Below are 26,062 nucleotides of genomic sequence, written 5' to 3' on the forward strand. Positions count from 1 at the left end.
GAGCCTGCGATTGATCATCTTCTCGAAGAGCTTGCACAGGCAGCTCGTCAGGGCTATTGGACGGTAACTTGAGGGGAACGACGGGTCCTTTCCCTCCTTCAAGAAAGCCACTACAATGGCCTCCCTCCAAGAGTGTGGAATTTTATTATATAGATGTAGAAGTGCTTCAAGTGTGTCTGCGTGTAGGTGTTGTATCATTGTGTATGTAATGTTGTCTGGGCCTGGAGCTGAGGGTTTACACGTGCTCAGAGCAGCCCTCAGCTCATGTAGTGAAAACATGGAGTTGTAAGAAGTCTGTGATTTGTTGTTGTCGTGTAGGGACTTCTTTTCACAAGAGGCTTTATGTTTCAAGAAAGTGTTCGTGTAGTGTGCTGAACTGGACACGTGTTGGAAGTGTTGTGCGAGTGTGTCAGCCTGGTCTTCGAGTGTGTCCCCTGTAGTGCTGACCAGAGGCAGGCTGTGTGTTTGTTGTCCCTTGAGTTTGCGTATTCGTGTCCATACTTTCCTTGTGTCTGTGTAGGAGTTTATTGATGTTATGAATGTACGCCAACTATCTCGTTTTGCCTCACGGCGCACACGTTTTCCTAAAGCCTTGGCCCGTTTGAACAAGAGGAGGTTTCCCGACGTAGGGTACCGACTAAGGATACCCCACGCCTTGTTCTGGGCCTCTCGCGCCCGCCTACAGTCCTCATTCCACCACGGCCTCCGCTGGTTGCGCGGGGCACCAGAGGCGTGGGGAATGGACTTGATGATGATGTTTAGAGTTTAATGGCGCAAGGCCGACTAAGGGCAAAGAGCGCCAAATAAAAGTGATTACATGAAAGTGAAATGGAAGTAAAAGATCATCTTAGTAAAAATAAACAAAGTAAAACACAACGTAATGAAGATGACTGGTGTAAAGGGCCAGGTTGTCAACATGCATGATAAGAAATGAGGTGTAAAAATTTTACGTCGGTGAGAAACTCGAAAACGCGTTTGATTGGAAACAGGGCTTCGTCTCCTAAGAAGTGTGACGGGTGTGGTGGGATATGTCGTGCGTGTAGTTGTGGGAAGTGTTTTCGTCGTGTAGTGTCGAGTGCCTTACATTGTATGAGGATGTGGATCACGGATAGGGCCTCTCCGCACCTGCTGCACAGAGGTCTTGGAGATCCAGTGAGCAGGTGCGAGTGCGTTGCGTGCGTGTGCCCTATCCGTAATCTAGCCAAGGCGACTTCTATGTATCTGTTCCGTGTGTCGGAGGTGTACGGTCCCAAGTGAGGTTTTATTACGTGTAACTTGTTGTCTGTCTGTTCACTCCAGTGTATTTGCCATGTTTTGCGAAGTTGTTGCCTGATGTGTGGTTTCACATCGGTGTAGGGTAATGTGGTTATGTCTACTGTATTCAAGAGTGTAGCAGCAGCAGCCATTCGGTCCGCTGCTTCGTTCCCGGCTATACCACAGTGGCCAGGGACCCAGCAAAGAACCAGTTCAAATTTGCGTACATACACAGACATAATACCCTTGACTATTAATTTTATAACGTGATTTTTTGAAGACTTTGTTGACGACAACGCCCGCACAACACTGAGAGAATCTGTATATATAATGGATTGTGGGATGTGGCTTTGAAGGATATGATTAACAACCAGAAGTACACCATAAGCCTCTGCCGTAAAGATACTTGTATTACTGTTAAGAGTTCTCGTGACACTAAGGCCGGGCCCATGCGCCGCGCAGGACACCGGGGTGGAAGTTTTAGAGGCGTCCGTATAAAATTCAGAACATTGGTACTTCTGCTGCAGATACAAGAAGTGCTGCAGAACTGCACATGTGGGAGCTCGGTTTTTATCTACCTGTGCGAAAGATGTGTCGCATGATACAGGGCGGAGATGCCATGGTGCTATAAAATCTGTTTGAGAACTTTGTATGGTGTCTAAAAAGGAGACAGAAAGCTCTGACGCTTCCTCTCTAACTCTGTAAGAGAAGGGCGCAGAGAACGATGGTCGATTTAAAAGGTGATGATGATGATAGTTTGATTTTATTGGCGCAAGGCCGACATGGGCAAAGAGCGCCAAACACAAAGTGATTTGATGAGGAGAGAACAATAAATAAAATCAGTTAAAAGCTATGAGCACGGCTGGTGTAAATGGCCAGGGTGAAGAACAAGAGTGGTTAAGAATAAATAAGGTGGCTCGTGTATAGGACCAGGGGGTAAAAGCTATGGGTGGTATGAGATGAGCTGTAAAAAGTGAACTTCTGATAGGAACTGAAAGGTGCGTTGAACAGAAAACATGGCATCGTCTCCTAAGAAGTATGACGGGTGTGGTGGAATATGTCGTGTGTGTAGTTGAGGGAAGTGTTTGCGTCGTGTAGTGTCGAGTGCCTTACATTGTATGAGAATGTGCATCACGGATAGGGCCTCTCCGCACCTGCTGCACTGGGGTCTAGATGATCCCGTCAGCAGATACGAGTGCGTCGCATGGGTGTGCCCTATCCGCAGCCTACCCAAGGCGACTTCCGTGTGTCTGTTGTGTGAGTCAGTTGTGTACCGTCCCAAGTGTGGCTTTATTACATGTAGTTTGTTGTCTGTCTGTTCATCCCAGTGTGTTTGCCATGTTCTGCGCAGGTGTTGTCTTATGTGTGGCTTGAGGTCTGTGTAGGGTACCGTTGTAATGTCCACAGTGTTCCTGAGTGCAGCCGCACCGGCCCTCTCGTCTGCCAACTCGTTCCCAGAGATCCCTGCGTGTCCTGGGACCCAGCAGAGGACCAGCTCATGCTTTTGTGCATACACGGACATGATAGTGCAAAATACAAGATTAACTATGTGGTTTCTGGGGGGTGTATGCGATGACAGTGCGCGAACAACACTCAAAGAATCTGTATATATGATGGAATTGGGAATGTGATTTTACAGGATGTGTCGTACAATCAGTAAAATTCCATACGCTTCTGCTGAAAAAATTGATGTGTGCATGCTCATGGTTCTGGCTGCATTGAAATTAGGACCATGAGCAGCGCACGACACCATACTGGAGGTTTTAGAAGCGTCACTATAAAATTCTGCACATGTGTATTTAAACTGCAAAGACATAAAGTGCTGCAGTATTGCAGCTCGTGGTACAGGATTTTTGTCAAGTCTCATAAAAGAGAGGTCGCACGACACAGGGCGAACTTGCCAAGGCGGTAAACTGTTAGAAAAGGATGACCTGTACACATCTAAAAACGAAGCACTGAGATCCGAGGCTCGCTCTCTCACTCTAAGTGAAAAGGGCAGAGGAACGGATGGGCGATTTGCAAAGAGCAGAGATGTTGATGTATCGTTAAAGACAGGATAAAAAGGATGATTATTCAGTGATGAAATTTTAAAAGCATATAGCAAGTCCATGTACGTTCGTTGGTTCTCAAGGCTCCACTTATCACACTCGACATACAGACTCTCGACAGGGCTAGTGCGAAAAGCACCCGAGGCGAGACGAAGCCCCAAGTGTAGCACTGGGTCAAGCATTCGCAATGCTGTTTTAGTCGCCGACCCATATACCACACTGCCATAGTCTAAACGAGACCCAACTAAAGCAGTATAGAGCCGTAGTAGGAGTTCTTTGTCGGAACCATAAGATTGATGGGAGAGAACCTTAAGTATATTCATTGTTTTAAGACATTTATGTTTAAGTTCCTTGATGTGTGGAATGAATGTGAGTTTATGGTCAAACACAACACCTAAGAACTTGTGCTCCTTGTTCACAGGAAGCGACACGCCATTAAGAGTAATGTCTGGGTCCATATGGACCCCGCGCTTCCTGGAGAACACAACGCAGGAGCTTTTTACAGGATTTAATTTAAAACCATTCTTGTCTGCCCAGCCGGCAAGTTTCTTTACACCAAGCTGGACTTGACGTTCGCAGATTGACATATTGCATGATTTATAGGATATCTGCACGTCATCTACATACATGGAATAAGAGATTGTAGGTGGCAGTGCCTTACCAAGAGAGTTCATTTTTACTATGAAGAGAGTGCAGCTCATGATGATGATAGTTGGGTTTTATTGGCGCAAGGCCGACTATGGGCAAAGAGCGCCAAAGAAGAAGTTACTGAATTAAGATGAGACCGTACATACTAAAACATGTGACTAAAAGTAAAGGTGATGCAAAACAAAAGACAATGGAGATGGCTGGTGTATAGGGCCAGGGTGATTACACATGATATGACAAGAGCTGCAGAAAGTTTACCTCAGCTAAAAACTTAAAAACACGTTGACTAGAAAACATTGGTTCGTCGGCTAAAAAGTATGATGGGTGCAAAGGAATGTGTTGTCTGTATAATTCAGGGAAATGTTTGTGTCGTGTTGTGTCAAGTGCCTTGCATGTGATTAGTATGTGGACTACGGATAGGCCCTTTCCACACCTGCTACACATGGGTCCCGAAGTTCCAGTGAGCAGGTGGGAGTGCGTCGCATGTGTGTGGCCTATCCGCAGCCTAGCCAGGGCGACTTCAGTGTATCTGTTGTGTGAGTCAGTTATGTAGCGTCCCAGTTGTGGTTTTATTATGTGTAGTTTGTTGTCCGTTTGTTGACTCCAGTGTAATTGCCATGTGTTACGAAGCTGTCGTCTGATGTGTGTCTTTAGGTCGGTGTAAGGTACTGTTGTAACGTCAACTGTAGTCATGAGAGCAGCATCACCAGCCATTTGGTCGGCGGCCTCATTGCCAGGGATTCCACAATGCCCTGGTACCCAGCATATAGTTATTTCAAGATTTGAGGCATAAGCAGACATTAGTACCTTGAAGAGAGCATTTATGACATAGTTTTTAGATGACCTTCCTAATGACAGTGCCTGTACAACGCTTTGAGAGTCTGTGTACACAATGGACTTGGGAATTTTATGTTTGATGATGTGGTTTGAAACGAGTAAAATGCCATATGCTTCTGCCGTGTAAATACTGTTATGAAAATTCATTGTTTTGCTCACTCTAAAATTTGGTCCGTGCGCTGCACAAGATACCGTAGAACCAGTTTTCGACGCGTCGCTATAGAATTCTGCGCACCTGTACTTGTCCTGCAGGAACAGGAAGTGCTGCAGAATTGCATTCTTGGGTACCCTATTTTTTTCTACAAGAGTGAATGACAGGTCGCATGATACAGGACGAAGATGCCATGGTGCGATGAAATTTTGAATGGGTGTCTTGTGCGTGTCTGAAAGAGGGACCGTGAGTGCAGAAGCCTCCTCCCTAACTCTGAGAGAGAAAGGTAAGGAAACGGATGGCCTGTTTAAAAAGAGTTGCAAGTTTGATGTATTGTTCATGATGGGATTAAAAGGATGGTTGGTAAGAGACACAATCTTAGATGCATACAGCAGGTCAACATACTCCCGCTGATGCCCTAGACACCACTTGTCGCACTCGACATAAAGGCTTTCGACAGGGCTAGTGCGGAAAGCGCCGCATGAGAGGCGAAGGCCAAGATGCAGCACTGGGTCGAGCATTCTCAGTGCGGTCTTTGTCGCCGACCCATACACGACACTGCCGTAGTCGAGCCGGGACCCCACCAACGCCGTGTACAGGCGCAGCAGGAGTTGTTTGTCGGCCCCATAAGATTGATGTGAGAGAACCTTAAGAATATTCATTGCCTTTAGGCATTTACATTTGAGCTGTTTGACATGAGGAATGAATGTAAGTTTTTCATCGAATAAAATGCCTAACAACTTGTGCTCCTTGTTGACAGGAATTGGCACATTTGCAAGAGTGATGTCTGGGTCCGGGTGGACCCCACGCTTCCTGGAGAATACAACACAAGAGCTCTTTCCGGGATTAATTTTAAAACCATTCTTGTCTGCCCAGCCGGCAAGCTTCTTGACGCCGAGCTGAACTTGACGTTCGCAGATGGACATATTACATGATTTAAAAGATATCTGCACGTCATCTACATACATGGAGTAAGAAATTGTAGGCGGCAGTGCCTTCCCAAGGGAGTTCATTTTTACTATGAAGAGAGTGCAGCTTAGAACTCCGCCTTGCGGCACGCCACTTTCTTGCACGTGTACCTTTGACAGTGCAGAACCAACTCTGACGCGAAAGGTTCTCTCCGACAAATAGCTAGCAAGGGTGTTAAACATATTTCCAGAAACACCGAATGACTTCAGGTCAGTAAGGATCCCATAACGCCAAGCGGTGTCATAGGCCTTTTCTAGGTCGAAAAACACAGTTAAACAGAACTGTTTATGCACGAAGGCATCCTTAATATACGACTCTAGTGCCACAAGTTGATCATTCGTGGATCGCCCCGCCCTGAAGCCTGCCTGGCAGCTCTCGAGAAGGCCGTTATACTCCAAAAAGTACACGAGCCTCCGGTTCATCATCTTCTCGAGAAGCTTGCACAGGCAGCTGGTCAGGGCAATGGGTCGATAGCTAGCGGGAGAAGAAGGGTCCTTCCCTTCTTTCAAGAATGCTACAACTATGGCATCCCTCCAAGACTTTGGAATGTGCCCCGAAAGCCATATCTTGTTGAAAAGGTGAAGAAGTGTTACAAGAGTGTCTGTGTGTAAGTTCTGTATCATTGTATATGTAATGTTGTCTGGGCCTGGAGCTGAGGGTTTACACGTGCTCAGAGCAGCCCTCAGCTCATGTAGTGAAAACAGGGAGTTGTACGAAGTCTGTGATTTGTTGTTGTCGTGTATAGACTTCTTTTCACAAGAGGCTTTATGTTTCAGGAAAGTGTTCGTGTAGTGTGCTGAACTGGACACGTGTTGGAAGTGTTGCGCGAGTGTGTCAGCCTGGTCTTCCAGAGTGTCCCCTGTTGTACTGACCAGGGGCAGGCTGTGTGTTTGTTGTCCCTTGAGTTTACGTATTCGTGTCCATACTTTCCTTGTGTCTGTGTAGGAGTTTATTGATGTTATGAATGTACGCCAACTCTCTCGTTTTGCCTCACGGCGCACACGTTTTCCTAATGCCTTGGCCCGTTTGAACAAGAGGAGGTTTCCCGACGTGGGGTACCGACAAAGGATACCCCACGCCTTGTTCTGGGCCTCTCGCGCCCGCCTACAGTCCTCATTCCACCACGGCCTCCGCTGGTTGCGCGGGGCACCAGAGACGTGGGGAATGGACTTTTCGGCGGCGTCGAGGATGTGCGCCGTGAGCAGTTGGGTAGCTTCTTCAACATGTAGGTGTCCTATGGATGTGTGGTGTAGTTTGGATGTCTCTGTAAATGTATTCCAGTTAGCTCGTGCTTCATTGAACCTATTATGGGAAGATGGACTACATGGGCCTTTACCTATGTATGTGAGTGAGGTGGGGAAGTGGTCACTACCGTATGGGTCAGTGCCCACAGCCCACTCGAGGAGAGGAAAGAGAACTGCGGAGCCAATCGCCAAGTCAAGACATGAGTATGTGTTGTTTCCTATGCTATGGTATGTAGGCTGTTTATTGTTGAAAAGGCATGCTCCTGAAGATGTAAGGAATTTCTCTATAAGGCGACCTCGGGCATCTGTGCGAGAAGAGCCCCAAAGAGTATTGTGAGCATTAAGGTCGCCTGTCAGGATGTATGGTTCGGGCAGCTGGTCAACCAGCGCCTCGAAGTCAGAACTTAAAAGTGAAACATCAGGAGGAATGTATATGGAGCATACCGTTATCAACCTATTAAATATTATCAAGCGTATTGCTACAGCCTCAAGGATTGTGTTCAAGGTGACAGGGTGGCATGCTAAGGATTTGCGGGCGATTATGGCCACACCGCCAGAAGAGTGTGTGCAGCCAACCCTGTCCTTTCTGTATACCAGGTAACTATTCAAGAAATTTGTGTTCTTTGAATTCAGGTGTGTTTCCTGAACACACATTACACTTGGCTGATTAGCATGCAGGATCTCATAGACGTCGTCAAGATTACTTAGAAGGCCTCTGCAGTTCCATTGAACGATATTTTCTCTTCCCATTATTATGTATTAGAGCTACTGGAGTGTGACTATTTATGTAGGGTCTTTCGGGGCTTGGACTCTTGGACGGGGTTTCTTTACCTCCTCTGGAGGTTTAGATGGAGGGACCCGTTCCTTCCGCTGCGAAGCAGACAGGAAGGGTCCCACATCCAAGTCATCATCTGATTTGGAAGGGGTACCCGGCGTACCGGACCCCCCGGACCTGGAACCGTTTGCGGTGCCCTTCGTTCTGGCCGCGACCGCCGAGGGCGTCAGGAGCGCCCCAGGTGGGACAGGCGGTGCGCCGGAGGTGGGAACTGCTGCGGTTTCCTCCAGCTCCATCTCCTCCGGGCCCTCGCATGTGCTTCGGGCCGGTGGAGAGGAGGAAACAGAGGGTGCAGCAGCATCCCCAACGGACGTGGATGCCACCACAGCCGCTGCTGACTTAGCAGGCGGTGCGGTGGCGGGTTGGGTCGCCAGAGGCAACCCAGGGGGGGGCGGAGGCGGGACCAAGTCCGACTCGTGGTACTGGGTCCCCGCCGAAACAAGACGCCGCTCCGCCCCCCGGCGAGCTGCGTCGGCGTACCTCCCCAAGGGGAAAGAGGCGAACCTCTTTCGCGCCTCGGGGAAGGAGATGTTCTCAGTTACTTTCACGTGGATGATCTTTTTTTCTTGGTGAAACTTTTCACAGCTGCGGGACCATGCTGCGTGCGGCCCCTGACAGTTTGCACAGGTGAAGGTAGTGGAGTTACAGTTTTCAGTAGGGTGGTCATGTGCGGCGCATTTCGCGCAGGTCGTTTTGCCGCGACAAGAAGTTGTAGCGTGCCCGAATCGCTGGCACTTGTAGCAGCGGCGCGGGTTAGGTATGTACGGTCGTACACCACACCTAATGAAGCCAGCATTGATGTGTTCAGGAAGTTTTGATTTGTTGAATGTCAAGATTATATGCTTTGTGGGGATTTCCTTATTGTCTCGTCTGATGGTGATACGCCTCACTGCAGTTACATCCTGATCTTTCAGGCCTTCCAACAGATCAGCTTCGGTCTCATTCAACAAATCGGTCTCCGAGATCACACCCTGAGAGCTGTTGAGGCTACGATGGGGAGTGACTGTGATGGGCAGATCTGCCATGCAGGTTTGCGAAAGGAGGTTAGTGGCTTGTTGCTGCGTCTTGACATTGACTAGGACTTCACCGGTACGGAGTTTCTTAGCATCGAACGATTTTCCAATGATGCCTTCCAGGAACTTAGTGATCAAGAATACGGACATGGATGAAACAGGGTTTGTTTTGTCAACTGCCTCGATAACCAAGAATCGAGGATAGTTGTCAGGTTTCGGACTGTGGATTGTTGGAAGGGATGGAAAGGAAACTTCGGTGCGGCCCCTTTTCGGGGGCCGATCACGTCTGGGGGGGGGGGTTTTGATTTATCCATATGGCATAGGAAAAAGCAGGGAGACGGGGGTACTTTCTTCTTTGACCTTACCCTGGTAGCCAAAGAGGTCCCGGAGCTCCCTGCCTGGTGAACAGACAGGGAGCCCATCCGCCGGAGCTTGACCTGGGCTCCGACGGCCACCGTTCGTGGTTTCTAACCCTCCACCTATTAACACATCGCCACGGTTGGATCCAGCTTATGTTTGGGGGCTCGGGGTCCGCGGTATCGCCAGTACCGTCACCAAGATTGCTCAAGGTGCCCCGTGCGGGGGAGAGTGCAGCTCAACACGCCACCCTGTGGCACGCCATTTTCTTGCACGTAAACGTTTGAGAGTGCACATCCAACTCTTACTCGAAACGTTCTGTCTGACAAGTAACTAACAAGAGTGTTTAACATGTTACCCGATAGACCGAATGACTTGAGGTCCCTAAGGATCCCATAACGCCAAGCGGTGTCGTATGCCTTTTCAAGGTCTAAGAAGACAGTTAAACAGAACTGTTTATGCACGAAGGCATCCTTAATATACGACTCTAGTGCCACAAGTTGATCATTCGTGGATCGCCCCGCCCTGAAGCCTGCCTGGCAGCTCTCGAGAAGGCCGTTATACTCCAAAAAGTACACGAGCATCCGGTTTATCATCTTCTCGAGAAGCTTGCACAGGCAGCTGGTCAGGGCAATGGGTCGATAGCTACCGGGAGAAGAAGGGTCCTTCCCTTCTTTCAAGAATGCTACAACTATGGCATCCCTCCAAGACTTTGGAATGTGCCCCGAAAGCCATATCTTGTTGAAAAGGTGAAGAAGTGTTACAAGAGTGTCTGTGTGTAAGTTCTGTATCATTGTATATGTAATGTTGTCTGGGCCTGGAGCTGAGGGTTTACACGTGCTCAGAGCACCCCTCAGCTCATGAAGCGTGAATTCGGAGTTATAAGAGGTGGCTGACCTGTCATTGTCATGTAAAGGTTTCTTTTCGGCCACGAGTTTGTGTTTCATGAAGGTGTTTCTGTAGTGTGCTGAACTAGAAACGTGTTGGAAGTGTTGTGCGAGTGTGTCAGCCTGGTCTTCGAGTGTGTCCCCTGTTGTACTGACCAGAGGCAGGCTGTGTGTTTGATGTCCCTTGAGTTTCCGTATTCGTGTCCATACTTTCCGTGTGTCTGTGTAGGAGTTAATTGATGTTATGAATGTACGCCAACTCTCTCGTTTTGCCTCACGGCGCACACGTTTCCCTAACGCCTTGGCCCGTTTGAACAAGAGGAGGTTACTCGACGTGGGGTACCGGCGAAGGATACCCCACGCCTTGTTCTGGGCCTCTCGCGCCCGCCTACAGTCCTCATTCCACCACGGCCTCCGCTGGTTGCGCGGGGCAACACAGGCGTGGGGAATGGACTTTTCGGCGGCGTCGAGGATGTGCGCCGTGAGGAGTTGGGTAGCTTCTTCAACGTGTAGGTGTCCTATGGATGTGTGGTGTAGTTTGGATGTCTCTGTAAATGTGTTCCAGTTAGCTCGTGCTTCATTGAACCTATTATGGGAAGATGGACTGCTCGGGCCTTTACCTATATACGTTAATGAAGTGGGGAAATGGTCACTGCCATATGGGTCAGGTCCCACACCCCACTCGAGAAGAGTAAAGAGAACTGCGGAGCCAATAGCCAAGTCAAGACATGAGTATGTGTTGTGACCTATGTTATGGTATGTAGGCTGTTTATTGTTGAAAAGGCATGCTCCAGAGGATGTAAGAAACCTCTCTATCAGGCGACCTCGGGCATCCGTACGAGAAGAGCCCCAAAGAGAATTGTGAGCGTTAAGGTCGCCTGTTAGAATGTATGGTTCGGGCAGCTGGTCAACCAGCGCCTCGAAGTCAGAACTCAAAAGTGTAACATCAGGAGGAATGTATATGGAGCACACCGTTATCAACCTATTAAATATTATTAAGCGTATTGCTACAGCCTCAAGGATAGTGTTCAAGGTGACAGGGTGGCATGCTAAGGATTTCCGGACGATTATGGCCACACCGCCAGAAGAGTGTGTGCAGCCATCCCTGTCTTTCCTGTATACCAGGTAACTATTCAAGAAATTTGATTGTTTATAATTCAAATGTGTTTCCTGAACACACATTACACTTGGCTGATTGGTATGCAGAATCTCATACACGTCGTCAAGATTATTCAGAAGGCCTCTGCAGTTCCATTGAACAATATTTTCTCTTCCCATTATTTAGTGTGAGAGCTACTGGAGTGTGTATGTTTATGTGTCGTCTTTCGGGGCTGTGACTCTTGGATTGGGCTTTTTGGGCGGCCTATCTGTAGGCTTGGACGTCGGAGGCCGCTCCTTGCGCTGCGTTGCAGGCAAGAACGGCACGACGTCCATCTCGTCGTCCGATGTCCTGGGTGTGCCCGTGGAACCGGGCCCCCCGGACTTGGCCCCCCTTCAGGGGCCCTTCGTTTGACCCGCCACCGCCGGTGGTGTCGGAGGCACCAGAAGTGGCACGGGCGGTGCGGTGGCGGTGGGAGCCGATGCGGGGCTCGTGGTGTCCATGGCACACTCCAACGCACTGGACGATGGGGAGGCACGGACGGGAGCGGCACCGGCCCCGACAGAAGAGGTTGCCACCACAACCGCTGCTGCCTGAGCAAGCGGCGTGGTGGCGGGTTGGGCTACCAGAGGCAACCCAGGGGGGGGGCGGGGGCGGGACCAAGTCCGACTCTAGGTACTGGGTCCCCGCCGAAACAAGACGCCGCTCCGCCCCCCGGCGAGCTGCGTCGGCGTACCTGCCCAGAGGGAAGGAGGCGAACCTCTTCCGTGCCTCTGGGAAGGTGATGTTTTCGTTGACTTTCAAGGCAATGATCTGTTTTTCTTCTTTGAACTTTCCACAGCTCCCAGAATAGGCAGCGTGTGGTCCCTGGCAGTTGGCACAGGTGAAGTTCTCGGATTTACAATTGTCAGTTTCATGATCATGTGCTGCACATTTTGCGCACGTCAATTTACCACGACAAGACGTTGTGCCGTGCCCAAACCGCTGGCACTTGAAACAGCGGCGCGGGTTCGGCACGTAGGGTCGGATTGGACATCTCAAGAAGCCTGCGTTGACCGACTCAGGAAGGTTAGAGCGGTCAAGTGTCAAGATTATGTGCTTGGTTGAAATTATTTCATCATTTCGGCGTATGGTGATTCGCCTCACTGCTGTCACGCCCTGCTCTCGGAGGCCCTCGAGCAGGTCTGCTTCAGTCTCATTCATTAGATCCCGATCAGAGATCACGCCCTGGCAGCTATTGAGGCTGCGATGGGGCGTGATCTTGATGTCAACATCTACCATGCGCGTTTGCTTGAGGAGGTTAGAGGATTGTTGCTTGCTTTCTACTTCTATCAAAACTTCTCCCGTTGTGAGTTTCTTAGCCTTATACGACTTTCCGATAAGGCTTTCAAGAAACTTGGAGATTAGAAACACAGATTGGGAAGTGATGGGGTTTGTCTTGTCAACAGATTCCATGATCAGAAACCGCGAGAAATTATCAGGCTTTGGGGGAGAGATCGATTGCAAAGGAGGAAAAGATACTTCGGTGCGGCCCCTTTTCGGGGGCCGATCACGTCTGGGGGGGGGGTTTAGAAAATGCCATATGATACATTGAAAAGCAGGGAGACGGGGGTACTTTCTTCCACAACCTTACCCTGATAGCTGAGGAGGTCCCGGAGCTCCCTGCCTGGTAAACAGACAGGGAGCCCATCCGCCGGAGCTTGACCTGAGCTCCGACGGCCACCGTTAGAGGTTTCTACCCTTCACCTTCAAAACACATCACCACGGTAGGACACAGCTTATGTTGGGGGGCTCGGGGTCCGCGGTATCGCCAGTACCGTCACCAAGATTACTCAAGGTGCCCCGTGCGGGGTCGATTTAAAAGGAGTTCACTCATGGATCTATCATAAAAAACTGATTTAAAAGGATGGTGAGGCATGGATGAAATTTTAAAAGCATAAAGGAGGTCTGTGTATGCTCGCTGGCGTTGTAGGTTCCATTTGTTGCACTCGACATACAGGCTTTCAACTGGACTAGTCCGGAAGGCGCCACACGCCAAGCGGAGCCCCAGATGAAGCACAGGGTCCAGCATTTTCAGGGATGTTTTACTTGCTGACCCATAAACAACACTACCATAGTCCAATCGTGAACCTATCAAGCTGGTAAAAACACGTAAAAGAAGTTGTTTGTCAGCACCAAAAGAGATGTGCGACAGAACCTTAAGGATATTCATTGTTTTTAGGCATTTATGTTTTAGCTCTTTTACGTGTGAAATGAATGTAAGCATTTCGTCAAAGGTTATGCCTAAAAACTTGTGTTCCTTTTTGACAGGAATCAATACACCATTGAGTTGAATGTCAGGATCCGGCCGGATACCACGCCTCTTGGAAAACAAAACGCAAGTGCACTTTCCCGGATTAAATTTAAAACCGTTGCTATCTGCCCAGCCAGCTAGCTTGTTAACACCAAGCTGGACTTGGCGCTCGCAGACAGACAGGTTACAAGACTTAAAGGATAATTGCACGTCGTCTACATAGATTGAGCAGGAAATGGTTGGTGGCAGAGCCTTCCGAAGAGAGTTCATTTTTACAATAAACAAAGTGCAACTCAAAACTCCACCTTGCCGAACACCGTTTTCCTGCACATGAACCCTAGAAAGTGCAGTTCCAACTCGCACGCGAAACGTTCTTTCAGACAGGTAACTGGCAAGCGTGTTCATCATGTTACCCGACATGCCAAAGGACTTGAGGTCGCTTAGGATGCCATACCGCCACGCGGTATCGTACGCTTTTTCTAGATCAAAGAATACTGTCATACAGTACTGCTTATGGAGAAAAGCATCTTTTATATACGCCTCTAATGCAACGAGTTGATCGTTGGTAGATCGCCCCGCCCTGAAGCCCGCCTGGCAGCTCTCGAGAAGACCATTGTACTCTAAGAAGTACACAAGCCTCCTGTTTATCATCTTCTCGAAGAGCTTACACAGGCAGCTTGTCAGGGCAATGGGGCGGTAACTGGCAGGAGGGGAAGGGTCCTTCCCTTCCTTTAGGACAGCCACCACTATGGCCTCCCTCCAAGAGCGTGGAATGTGCCCCGAAAGCCATATTTTATTGTATAGGTGTAAGAGTGTTTCAAGAGTGTCTGGGTGTAGGTGCTGTATCATGGTGTATGTAATCTTATCTGCGCCTGGAGCTGAAGGTTTGCACGTGCTCAGGGCAGCCCTCAACTCATAGAGAGTGAATTCAGAGTTGTAAGAAATTTTTGATTTGTCTTTGTCGTGTAAGGGCTTTTTTTCTGCAGATGTTTTGTGTTTCATGAAAGTGTTCGTGTAGTGTGCTGAACTAGACACGTGTTCGAAGTGTTGTGCAAGAGTGTTTGCCTGGTCTTCTAGTGTGTCCCCTGTTGTACTAACCAGGGGCAGGCTGTGTGTCTGTTGTCCTTTTAGTTTTCTGATTCGTGTCCAGACTTTGTGTGTGTCTGTGTATGAGTTAATAGATGTAAGGAAGGTGTGCCAACTCTCTCGTTTTGCCTCACGGCGCACACGTTTTCCTAACGCCTTGGCCCGTTTGAACAAAATAAGGTTGCCCGACGTGGGGTACCGTCGAAGGATACCCCACGCCTTGTTCTGGGCCTCTCGCGCCCGCCTACAGTCCTCATTCCACCACGGCCTCCGCTGGTTGCGCGGGGCACCAGAGGCGTGGGGAATGGATCTTTCGGCGGCGTCGAGGATGTGCGCCGTGAGGAGATGGGCAGCTTCTTCAACGTGTAGGTGTCCTATGGATGTGTGGTGTAGTTTGGATGTCTCTGTAAATGTATTCCAGTTAGCTCGTGCTTCATTGAACCTATTATGGGAAGATGAACTGCTTGGGCCTTTACCTATATATGTAAGTGAGGTGGGGACGTGGTCACTGCCATATGGGTCAGTGCCCACACCCCACTCAAGACATGGTAAGAGAATTGCCGAACCAATAGCCAAGTCAAGATTTGAGTATGTATTGTGTCCTATGTTATGATATGTAGGCTGTTTATTATTGAAAAGGCATGCTCCAGAGGATGTAAGAAACCTCTCTATCAGGCGACCCCGGGCATCCGTACGAGAAGAGCCCCAAAGAGAATTGTGAGCATTAAAGTCGCCTGTTAGAATGTACGGCTCCGGCAGCTGGTCGACCAGCGCCTCAAAGTCAGAGCTCGAAAGTGCAAAATCAGGAGGGATGTAAATGGAGCATACCGTTGTCAGCCTATTAAATATTATTGTGCGGATGGCTACAGCCTCAAGGATAGTGTTCAAGGTGACAGGGTGGCATGCTAAGGATTTGCGGGCGATTATGGCCACACCGCCAGAAGAGTGGGTGCAGCCATCCCTGTCTTTCCTGTATACCAGGTAACTATTCAAGACATTTGTGTTTTTGGAATTCAGATGTGTTTCCTGGACACACATTAAACTTGGCTGGTTGGCATGCAGAATCTCATGCACGTCGTCAAGATTATTCAGAAGGCCTCTGCAGTTCCATTGAACTATGTTTTCTCTTCCCATTATTATGTGTTCAGAGCTACTGGAGTGTGACTATTTATGTAGGGTCTTTCGGGGCTTGGACTCTTGGAAGGGGTTTTCTGGCCTTCTCTACTGACCTGGACGTCGCAGCCCGTTCCTTCCCCTGCGATGAAAGCCGGAAGGGCTCGACGTCCATGTCGTCATCTGAAGGCAAGGGGGTGCCCAGCGGACTGGGCCCCCTTGACGTGGTACCCTTTCGGGTGTTCTTTGCCTGTGCTGCCAGTGCCGAAGGCGTGGGGAGAACCACAGATGGCACAGGCAGTGAGGCGGGGGAGGGGGTCGCTGCGACTGCCTCCGTCTCCATCTCGTCCGGGCCCTCGCGTGTGCTTCGGGCCGGTATAGAGGGGGAAACGGTGTGTGCAGCAGCATCCCCACCGGACGTGGATGCCACCACAGCCGCTGCTGGCTCAGCGAGCGGTGCGGAGGCGGGTTGGGCTGCCAGAGGCAACCCAGGGGGGGGGCGGGGGCGGGACCAAGTCCAACTCGCGGTACTGGGTCCCCGCCGAAACCAGACGCCGCTCCGCCCCCCGGCGAGCTGCGTCGGCGTACCTCCCCAGAGCGAAAGAGGCGAACCTCTTCCGCGCCTCTGGGAAAGTGATGTTTTCAGTGACCTTGATGTTAATGATTTTCTTTTCTAATTGAAACTTTTCGCATTTTCTGGAGTAGGCCGCATGTGGACCCTGGCAGTTTACACAAAGAAGTTGTTGCACGTTGCAGTTTTCGGCCGGGTGATCGTGCTGGGCGCATTTTGCGCAGGTAAGTCGGCCGCGACAGGTGTTTGTGCCGTGCCCGAACCGTTGGCACTTGAAGCAGCGCCGTGGGTTCGGGATGTAAGGCCGGACTGAACAACGAATGTAACCTGCGTTGATGAATTCAGGAAGGGTCGCCTTGTCGAAGGTTAGGATGAGGTGCTTTGTCGGTATTTGTTTATCGTCTCTGCGGATGGTTATGCGCCTGACCGCTGTTACGCCCTGACTACGAAGGCCCTCCAGCAGGTCAGCTTCAGATTCATTGATTAAGTCATATTCGGAAATCACGCCCTGGGAGCTGTTTAGGCTGCGGTGGGGCGTGACTCGGATGGCCAGATCGGCGATGCGAGTTTGTGCAAGTAGTTTATCAGCCTGATCCTGGCTACTGACTTCAACAAGGATTTCACCGGTTCTTTGTTTTTTGGCTTTATATGATTCGCCGATGACACCTTCAAGAAATTTGGAGACGAGAAATACTGACTTTGAAGCAAGAGGGTTCAACTGGTCAACTGATTCTATTACTAAGAAGCGAGGGTAGTTGTTCGGTTTCGAAATACTCAAGTTGGGAAGTGGTGGGAACGAAGCTTCGGTGCGGCCCCTTTTCGGGGGCCGATCACGTTTGGGGGGGGGTTTGGAAAATGCCATATGACACATTGGAAAGCAGGGAGACGGGGGTACTTTCTTCTTTGACCTTACCCTGGTAGCCAAAGAGGTCCCGGAGCTCCCTGCCTGGTGAACAGACAGGGAGCCCATCCGCCGGAGCTTGACCTGGGCTCCGACGGCCACCGTTCATGGTTTCTAACCCTTCACCTATAAACACATTGCCACGGTTGGATCCAGCGTATGTTTGGGGGCTCGGGGTCCGCGGTATCGCCAGTACCGTCACCAAGATTGCTCAAGGTGCCCCGTGCGGGGGGGGAATGGACTTTTCGGCGGCGTCGAGGATGTGCGCCTTGAGGAGTTGGGTAGATTCTTCAACGTGTAGGTGTCCTATGGATGTGTGGTGTAGTTTGGATGTCTCTGTAAATGTATTCCAGTTAGCTCGTGTTTCATTGACCCTATTATGGGAAGATGGACTGCATGGGCCTTTACCTATGTATGTAAGTGAGGTGGGGAAGTGGTCACTGCCATATGGGTCAGTTCCCACACCCCACTCGAGGAGAGGAAAGAGAACTGCGGAGCCAATAGCCAAGTCAAGACATGAGTATGTGTTCTGTCCTATGTTATGATATGTAGGCTGTTTATTGTTGAAAAGGCATGCTCCAGAGGATGTAAGAAACCTCTCTATCAGGCGACCCCGGGCATCCGTACGAGAAGAGCCCCAAAGAGAATTGTGAGCATTAAGGTCGCCTGTTAGAATGTACGGTTCGGGCAGCTGGTCAACCAGCGCCTCGACGTCAGAGCTCGAAAGTGAAACATCAGGAGGAATGTATATGGAGCATACCGTTATCAACGTATTAAATATTATCAAGCGTATTGCTACAGCCTCAAGGATAGTGTTTAAAGTGACAGGGTGGCAGGCTAAGGATTTCCGGGCGATTATGGCCACACCGCCAGAAGAGTGTGTGCAGGCATCCCTGTCCTTTCTGAAGACCATGTACCTATTTAAGAAATTTGTGTGCTTGGAATTCAAATGCGTCTCCTGAAGACACATCACACTTGGCTGATTAGCATGCAGTATTTCGTATACATCGTCAAGATTTTTAAGAAGGCCTCTGCAGTTCCATTGAATTATGTTTTCTCTTCCCATTATTTAGTGTGAGAGCTACTGGAGTGTGTGTGTTTGTTTATGTGTCGTCTTTCGGGGCTGTGACTCTCGCCTTTTTTGGCTTGTCGGGAGGCTTTGGCGTCGGGACGCGTTCCTTGCGCTGCGTTGCAGGCAGGAACGGCCCGACATCCATCTCGTCGTCGGATGTCCGAGGGGTGCCCGACGGACCGGGCCCCCTGGACTTGGCCCCCCCTCGGGAGCCCTTCGTTTGAGCCGCCACCGCCGAGGGCGTCCGGAGCGCCAGAGGTGGCACAGGCGGTGCGGTGGCGGTGGGAACCGGTGCGGGGCCCGTAATGTCCATCACCTCTGTACCCTCCAACGCACTGGAGGGCGGGGAGACAGAGGCGGGAGCGGCACCGGTCCCGACGGAAGAGGTTGCCACCACAACCGCTGCTGCCTCAGCAAGCGGCGTGGTGGCGGGTTGGGCTGCCAGAGGCAACCCAGGGGGGGGCGGGCGAGGGACCAGGTCAGACTCGCTGAACTGGGTCCCTGTGGAAACGAGACGCCGCTCCGCCCCCCGGCGAGCCGCGTCGGCGTACCTCCCCAGGGGGAAAGAGGCGAACCTCTTTCGCGCCTCTGGGAAGGTGATGTTTTCAGTGACTTTGATGTTGATGATTTTCTTTTCTAGTTGAAATTTTTCGCACTTGCGGGAGTATGCCGCATGCGGCCCCCCGCAGTTTACACAAGTGAGAGTTTCGGCTGAGCAGTTCTCGCTCGGATGATCGTGCGCCGCGCACTTTGCACACGTCGTTCGGCCACGGCAAGAGTTCGTACCATGCCCGAACCGCTGGCACTTAAAACAGCGCCGCGGGTTCGGGATGTACGGACGGATGGAGCAATGGATAAAACCTGCATTTATGTATTGTGGAAGAATTGCGCGGTCGAAAGTCAAGATAATGTGTTTGGTGGGAATCTCCTTGTCGTCTCTGCGGATGGTGATGCGTCTCACGGCAGTGACGCCCCGATCCTTCAAGCCGGCAAGGAGATCCGCATCCGTTTCGTTCAAGAGATCCGTCTCGGATATCACACCTTGCGAGCTGTTGAGGCTCCGATGGGGTGTGACCCTGATGTCTAGATCAGCCAGTCTAGTCTGAGCTACAAGCTTCGTGGACTGCTGCTTGTCATTTACCTCGATTAGTAGTTCACCAGACCTTTGTTTTTTGCACTTATATGATTTTCCTATTATGGCTTCAAGATATTTTGCGATCAAGAAGACTGACTGAGATGCAAGAGGGTGGGTTGGATTGAGGGACTCCATGACAAGAAATCGAGAGTAATGATCTGGTTCAGGAAATGTCAAAGATGGCAATGGACGAAACGATACTTCGGTGCGGCCCCTTTTAGGGGGCCGATCACGTTTGGGGGGGGGGGGTTTGAAAATGCCATATAGCATAGTATAAAAGCAGGGAGACGGGGGTACTTTCTTCTTTGACCTTACCCTGGTAGCCAAAGAGGTCCCGGAGCTCCCTGCCTGGTGAACAGACAGGGAGCCCATCCGCCGGAGCTTGACCTGGGCTCCGACGGCCACCGTTCGTGGTTTCTAACCCTCCACCTATAAACACATCGCCACGGTTGGATCCAGCTTATGTTTGGGGGCTCGGGGTCCGCGGTATCGCCAGTACCGTCACCAAGATTGCTCAAGGTGCCCCGTGCGGGGCGACTGTCTAATTAAAACAAAGCATTGCGAGGGTCGCTGGTCGGTGCTGACGCAATGTGATTTCTGCCCAGTGCTCTGAATGTCAACGTGTAGAAATTAAAAAAAGCGCGGGTAAACGGCGGGAGTAACTATGACACTATTTACCCGGCTTGCACGGGAAATCACCCCTATGGAATGGGGCGGCTGCAAAACCGCAGGAACTTTTTTTTCCCTTTCCTTCATTGTTTTTTTTTAGTTCTGTTTAGCCTCCTTCATACGGATGGTTTCTAATTACTCAGTTTTCTTAATTTGGGGCCTTGTAGCAGTGCTGTATTTTTTCCCCTGTTCTTTTTTTTTAATTTTACTGGCTTCAGACCCAGGTTGGGAGGAGAAGGATCTTGAGGAAGTTGCATTCCTGCGGCTGAGGGTGAGCTCGCGGGTGCCCGCGAAGGCCCTGAAGGCTCATTTTCCTTCTCGGACTGTCCTGGCCATCCAGAACGCACTTAAAAGCGCGACGTACCGCCGCGTCCTTAAAAAGGTACAGGGTAGCGTCCTCCTGGACTCCTCGCGATGGTCCACGTCGGATGCTGATCGCTCAGTCCGCTGTACGCAGGAGGTGGCGAAAACCCCCCAATCTGCAGGCCTTCCTCCCGCCCCACCAGACGCTCCCGTCGTCCCGACTGGCCGGCCGGCCCCCTCCCCCACGAGCCATTTGGATGCCGCCGTGGCACGCCTTGGAGCCCGCCCGAAAGTGGTCAGTCGTGTTGCGCCTCGGGCTCCGCCACGGACTGAGGGCTCTGGACTACGCAGGAACTGGACAGGGGTCTGGACTACGCAGACCCCTGGCGACAGAGTTGCAACTCAGGGGTACATAGTCTATGAGCCCCACCCAAATTGGAAAAGTTCGGCTTGGCGGCGCCTGCACATCCAGGGCTTTATTAGTTCATCCGATGAGGATGAGGACAGGGAGAGTGTGCCTGGGCCCTCCCGCCCACACACGGGGGAGGGGAGCGCCCCACAGGAGTCCGCACGGGGTGGGCCTCACTCTTCTCTCGAGGACCCCCTTGCGGCAGGACCAGGCCCTGGAGGGGGCTCACCGCCGCTGGGACCACCTTGCGGCTGGCGCGACCATCCCCCTCGTCGCCGGAGTCCCTGACCCCGGGGCGGATGTCGTCGCCGCAGAGAATGCACGGGCGGCAGAACCCAGTGGCGCTGGTGTGGTGCGGCGGACTGAGCTCATCGAGGGCCGCGCCTCCTGCGTGCTGGGGACCTGGGGAACGTTGCGAGAGTCCGACGCAGAGACCGAGCCAGCGCTGGAGCGCTCCGGAACCCCTTGTGAGGGTGAGTTCTCTGCAACTCTTGCGCAAACCCTGCCTTCCCCGCCTGAATCGGGCGTACGAGTTCGCGGGCCGGCGGTGGACGCGGCCAGTGCGTACGTGCGGTGGACCGACGAGCAGTTGCGCCTTTTGGCCAGAGCTGAGTTGCGGGTGCCTGCAAACGTTAAAAACGATAAGGCAGCTTTACAACCTTTATACCCTACCCGCAGCTATGATTCAATCAAGGCTACACGACGGTCGGATAGATATAGACGGGTGCTGGCAGAAGAGGCAGAACGGTCCCAGGCTGAGGCGGGCTCGTCAGAGTGCCCTCGAGCACGTAGGGGTTCTTCGCCCCGCGCTGACAGCGCTACAACAATGCTTAGCCCCGTGGGCACACCACACATAGATCCCGTTCCAGAAGTGCCCCAAATCAAGGCCACTCTAGACAAATACAAGTTTAACGTTCCAGGGCTGGCGGGTAATTTGGGGACAGTGCTGCTGCAGATGCAGGACCTCCATCGCATATACAAGCATTTCGGAGTGAGGCCGAAAGGCCCAGGGAAACCCAGGCAGGACGTGGAGCGCATAGTCAGGGCCCCGGGGGAGTCGTCCCGCTCATTTAAGCGCCGCCTGTATAAGGAGCACCAGCGATGATGATGATGATCGTTGGATGTTTATGGCGCAAGGCCAACTGGGGCAAAGAGCGCCAAAACAATAGTCGATGATAGGGGTGAAACCTTAAACACTAACTAAAATCAGCAAAAACAAAAGTAAAATCACAACACGACAATGAGCATGGCTGGTGTATAGGGCCAGATTTCATGATGCGTGATAGGAAATGAGGTCTAAAAACTTGACGTCGGACAAATACTCAAACACACGTTTCACGGAAACAATGGCATCATCACCTAGGAAAAACGATGGATGTAGGGGAATATGTTGTCTGTAGAGTTCTCTGAAGTGTTTGTGTCGTGTTGTGTTAAGTGCCTTGCATGTGATTAGTATGTGTACTACGGATAGGGCCTCTCCGCACCTGCCGCACTGGGGTCTAGGAGATCCCGTCAGCAGATACGAGTGAGTTGCATGCGTGTGCCCTATCCGTAGCCTACCCAAGGCGACTTCCGTGTGTCTGTTGCGTGAGTCAGCTGTGTACCGTCCCAAGTGTGGCTTTATTACATGTAGTTTGTTGTCTGTCTGTTCGTCCCAGTGTGTTTGCCATGTTCTGCGCAGGTGTTGTCTTATGTTTGGTTTGAGGTCTGTGTAGGGTACGGTTGTTATATCTACAGTGTTCCTGAGTGCAGCAGCAGCTGCCCTCTCGTCTGCCAACTCGTTTCCAGCGATCCCAGCGTGTCCTGGAACCCAGCAGAGGAGCAGCTGATGCTTCTTTGCATACACAGACATGATAATGTTAAATACAAGATTAACTATGTGGTTTTTGGGGGGTGTATGCGATGACAATGCGCGAACAACACTCAAGGAATCTGTGTAGATGATAGACTTCGGAATTTGATTTTCATGTATGTGTCGTACAATCAGCAAAATCCCATGAGCTTCTGCTGAAAAAATTGTCGTGTGGACGCTCATGGTTCTGGCTGCACTGAAATTCGGACCATGAGCAGCGCAGGAGACCATAGTGGAGGTTTTAGACGCGTCACTGTAAAATTCTGCAAGTGGGTATTTAAACTGCAGAGACAGAAAGTGCTGCAGTATTGCAGCTCGCGGTACCCGATTTTTGTCAAGTTTCATAAAAGAAAGGTCGGAGGACACAGGACGAACTTTCCAAGGAGGTAAAATGTCTGAAAAGGTTGATCTGTACACGTCTAAAAACGAAGCGCTCAGATCCGAGGCTCGCTCTCTCACTCTAAGTGAAAAGGGCAGAGGAACGGATGGGCGATTTACAAAGAGCACAGATGTGGATGTGTCGTTAAAAACCGGATAAAAAGGATGGTTATTCAGAGATGAAATTTTAAAAGCATAAAGTAAGTCCATATACGTCCGTTGGTTCTCAAGGCTCCACTTATTACACTCGGCATACAGGCTCTCGACAGGGCTAGTGCGAAAAGCACCCGACGCAAGCCGTAGCCCCAAGTGTAGCACTGGGTCAAGCATTCGCAACGCTGTTTTACTCGCCGACCCATATACCACACTGCCATAGTCTAAACGAGACCCAACCAAAGCAGTATAGAGCCGTAGTAGGAGTTCTTTGTCGGAACCATACGATTGATGGGAGAGAACCTTAAGTATATTCATTGTTTTCAGACATTTATGTTTAAGTTTCTTGATGTGTGGAATGAATGTGAGTTTCTGGTCAAACACAACACCTAAGAACTTGTGCTCCTTGTTCACAGGAAGCGACACGCCATTCAGAGTAATGTCTGGGTCCGGATGGACCCCGCGCTTTCTGGAGAACACAACGCAGGAGCTTTTTGCAGGATTCAATTTAAATCCATTCTTGTCAGCCCAGCCGGCAAGCTTCTTGACACCAAGCTGGACTTGACGTTCGCATATTGACATATTACATGATTTAAAAGATATTTGCACGTCGTCTACATACATAGAATAAGAGATTGTTGCTGGCAGTGCCTTTCCAAGAGAGTTCATCTTTACGATAAAGAGAGTGCAACTCAACACGCCACCTTGCGGCACGCCATTTTCTTGGACGTGAACCTTTGAAAGTGCACAACCAACTCTTACTCTGAACGCTCTCTCCGACAAATAACTAACAAGGGTGTTCAACATATTACCCGAAACACCGAATGACCTGAGGTCACTAAGGATCCCATAACGCCATGCGGTGTCGTAGGCCTTCTCGAGGTCGAAAAATACAGTTAAGCAGTACTGCTTATGCACGAAGGCATCCTTGATGTATGAGTCAAGTGCAACCACTTGATCGTTCGTCGATCGCCCCACCCTAAAGCCTGCCTGGCAGCTCTCGAGAAGACCATTGTACTCGAGGAACTACACAAGCCTGCGATTGATCATCTTCTCGAAGAGCTTGCACAGGCAGCTCGTCAGGGCTATTGGACGGTAACTTGAGGGGGACGACGGGTCCTTTCCCTCCTTCAAGAAAGCCACTACAATGGCCTCCCTCCAAGAGTGTGGAATGTGCCCCGAAAGCCATATTTTATTATATAGATGTAGAAGTGCTTCAAGTGTGTCTGCGTGTAGGTGTTGTATCATTGTGTATGTAATGTTGTCTGGGCCTGGAGCTGAGGGTTTACACGTGCTCAGAGCAGCCCTCAGCTCATGTAGTGAAAACAGGGAGTTGTACGAAGTCTGTGATTTGTTGTTGTCGTGTAGGGACTTCTTTTCACAAGAGGCTTTATGTTTCAGGAAAGTGCTCGTGTAGTGTGCTGAACCAGACACGTGTTGGAAGTGTTGTGCGAGTGTGTCAGCCTGGTCTTCCAGAGTGTCCCCTGTTGTACTGACCAGGGGCAGGCTGTGTGTCTGTTGTCCTTTGAGTTTGCGTATACGTGTCCATACTTTCCGTGTGTCTGTGTAGGAGTTTATTGATGTTATGAATGTACGCCAACTCTCTCGTTTTGCCTCACGGCGCACACGTTTTCCTAATGCCTTGGCCCGTTTGAACAAGAGGAGGTTTCCCGACGTGGGGTACCGACGAAGGATACCCCACGCCTTGTTCTGGGCCTCTCGCGCCCGCCTACAGTCCTCATTCCACCACGGCCTCCGCTGGTTGCGCGGGGCACCAGAGACGTGGGGAATGGACTTTTCGGCGGCGTCGAGGATGTGCGCCGTGAGGAGTTGGGTAGCTTCTTCAACGTGTAGGTGTCCTATGGATGTGTGGTGTAGTTTGGATGTCTGTAAATGTATTCCACTTAGCTCGTGCTTCATTGAACCTATTATGGGAAGATGAACTGCTTGGGCCTTTATCTATATATGTAAGTGAGGTGGGGAAGTGGTCACTGCCATATGGGTCAGTTCCCACACCCCACTCGAGAAGAGGAAAGAGAACTGCGGAGCCAATCGCCAAGTCAAGACATGAGTATGTGTTGTGTCCTATGTTATGGTATGTAGGCTGTTTACTGTTGAAAAGGCATGCTCCTGAAGATGTAAGGAATTTCCCTATGAGGCGACCTCGGGCATCCGTGCGAGAAGAGCCCCAAAGAGTGTTGTGAGCATTAAGGTCGCCTGTCAGGATGTATGGTTCGGGCAGCTGGTCAACCAGCGCCTCGAAGTCAGAGCTTAAAAGTGAAACATCAGGAGGAATGTATATGGAGCATACCGTTATCAACCTATTAAATATTATCGTTCGAATTGCCACAGCCTCCAGGATAGTGTTCAAGGTGACAGGGTGGCATGCTAAGGATTTGCGGGCGATTATGGCCACACCGCCAGAAGAGTGTGTGCAGCCAACCCTGTCCTTTCTGTATACCAGGTAACTATTCAGGAAATTTGTGTTCTTGGAATTCAGATGTGTTTCCTGGACACACATTAAACTTGGCTGATTGGCATGCAGAATCTCATACACGTCGTCAAGATTATTTAGAAGGCCTCTGCAGTTCCATTGAACGACATTTTCTCTTCCCATTATGATGTATTAGAGCTACTGGGGTGTGACTGTTTATGTAGGGTCTTTCGGGGCTTGGACTCTTGGACGGGTTTTCTTTACCTCATCTGGAGGTTTAGATGGAGGAACCCGCTCCTTCCGCTGCGAAGCAGACAGGAAGGGTCCCACATCCAAGTCATCATCTGATTT

The sequence above is a fragment of the Haemaphysalis longicornis genome, unplaced genomic scaffold (assembly GCF_048455015.1).
Source record: "Haemaphysalis longicornis isolate Haplotype H1 unplaced genomic scaffold, Haemaphysalis longicornis Haplotype H1 scaffold_4, whole genome shotgun sequence".
NCBI classification, from domain to species: Eukaryota; Metazoa; Arthropoda; class Arachnida; order Ixodida; family Ixodidae; genus Haemaphysalis; species Haemaphysalis longicornis.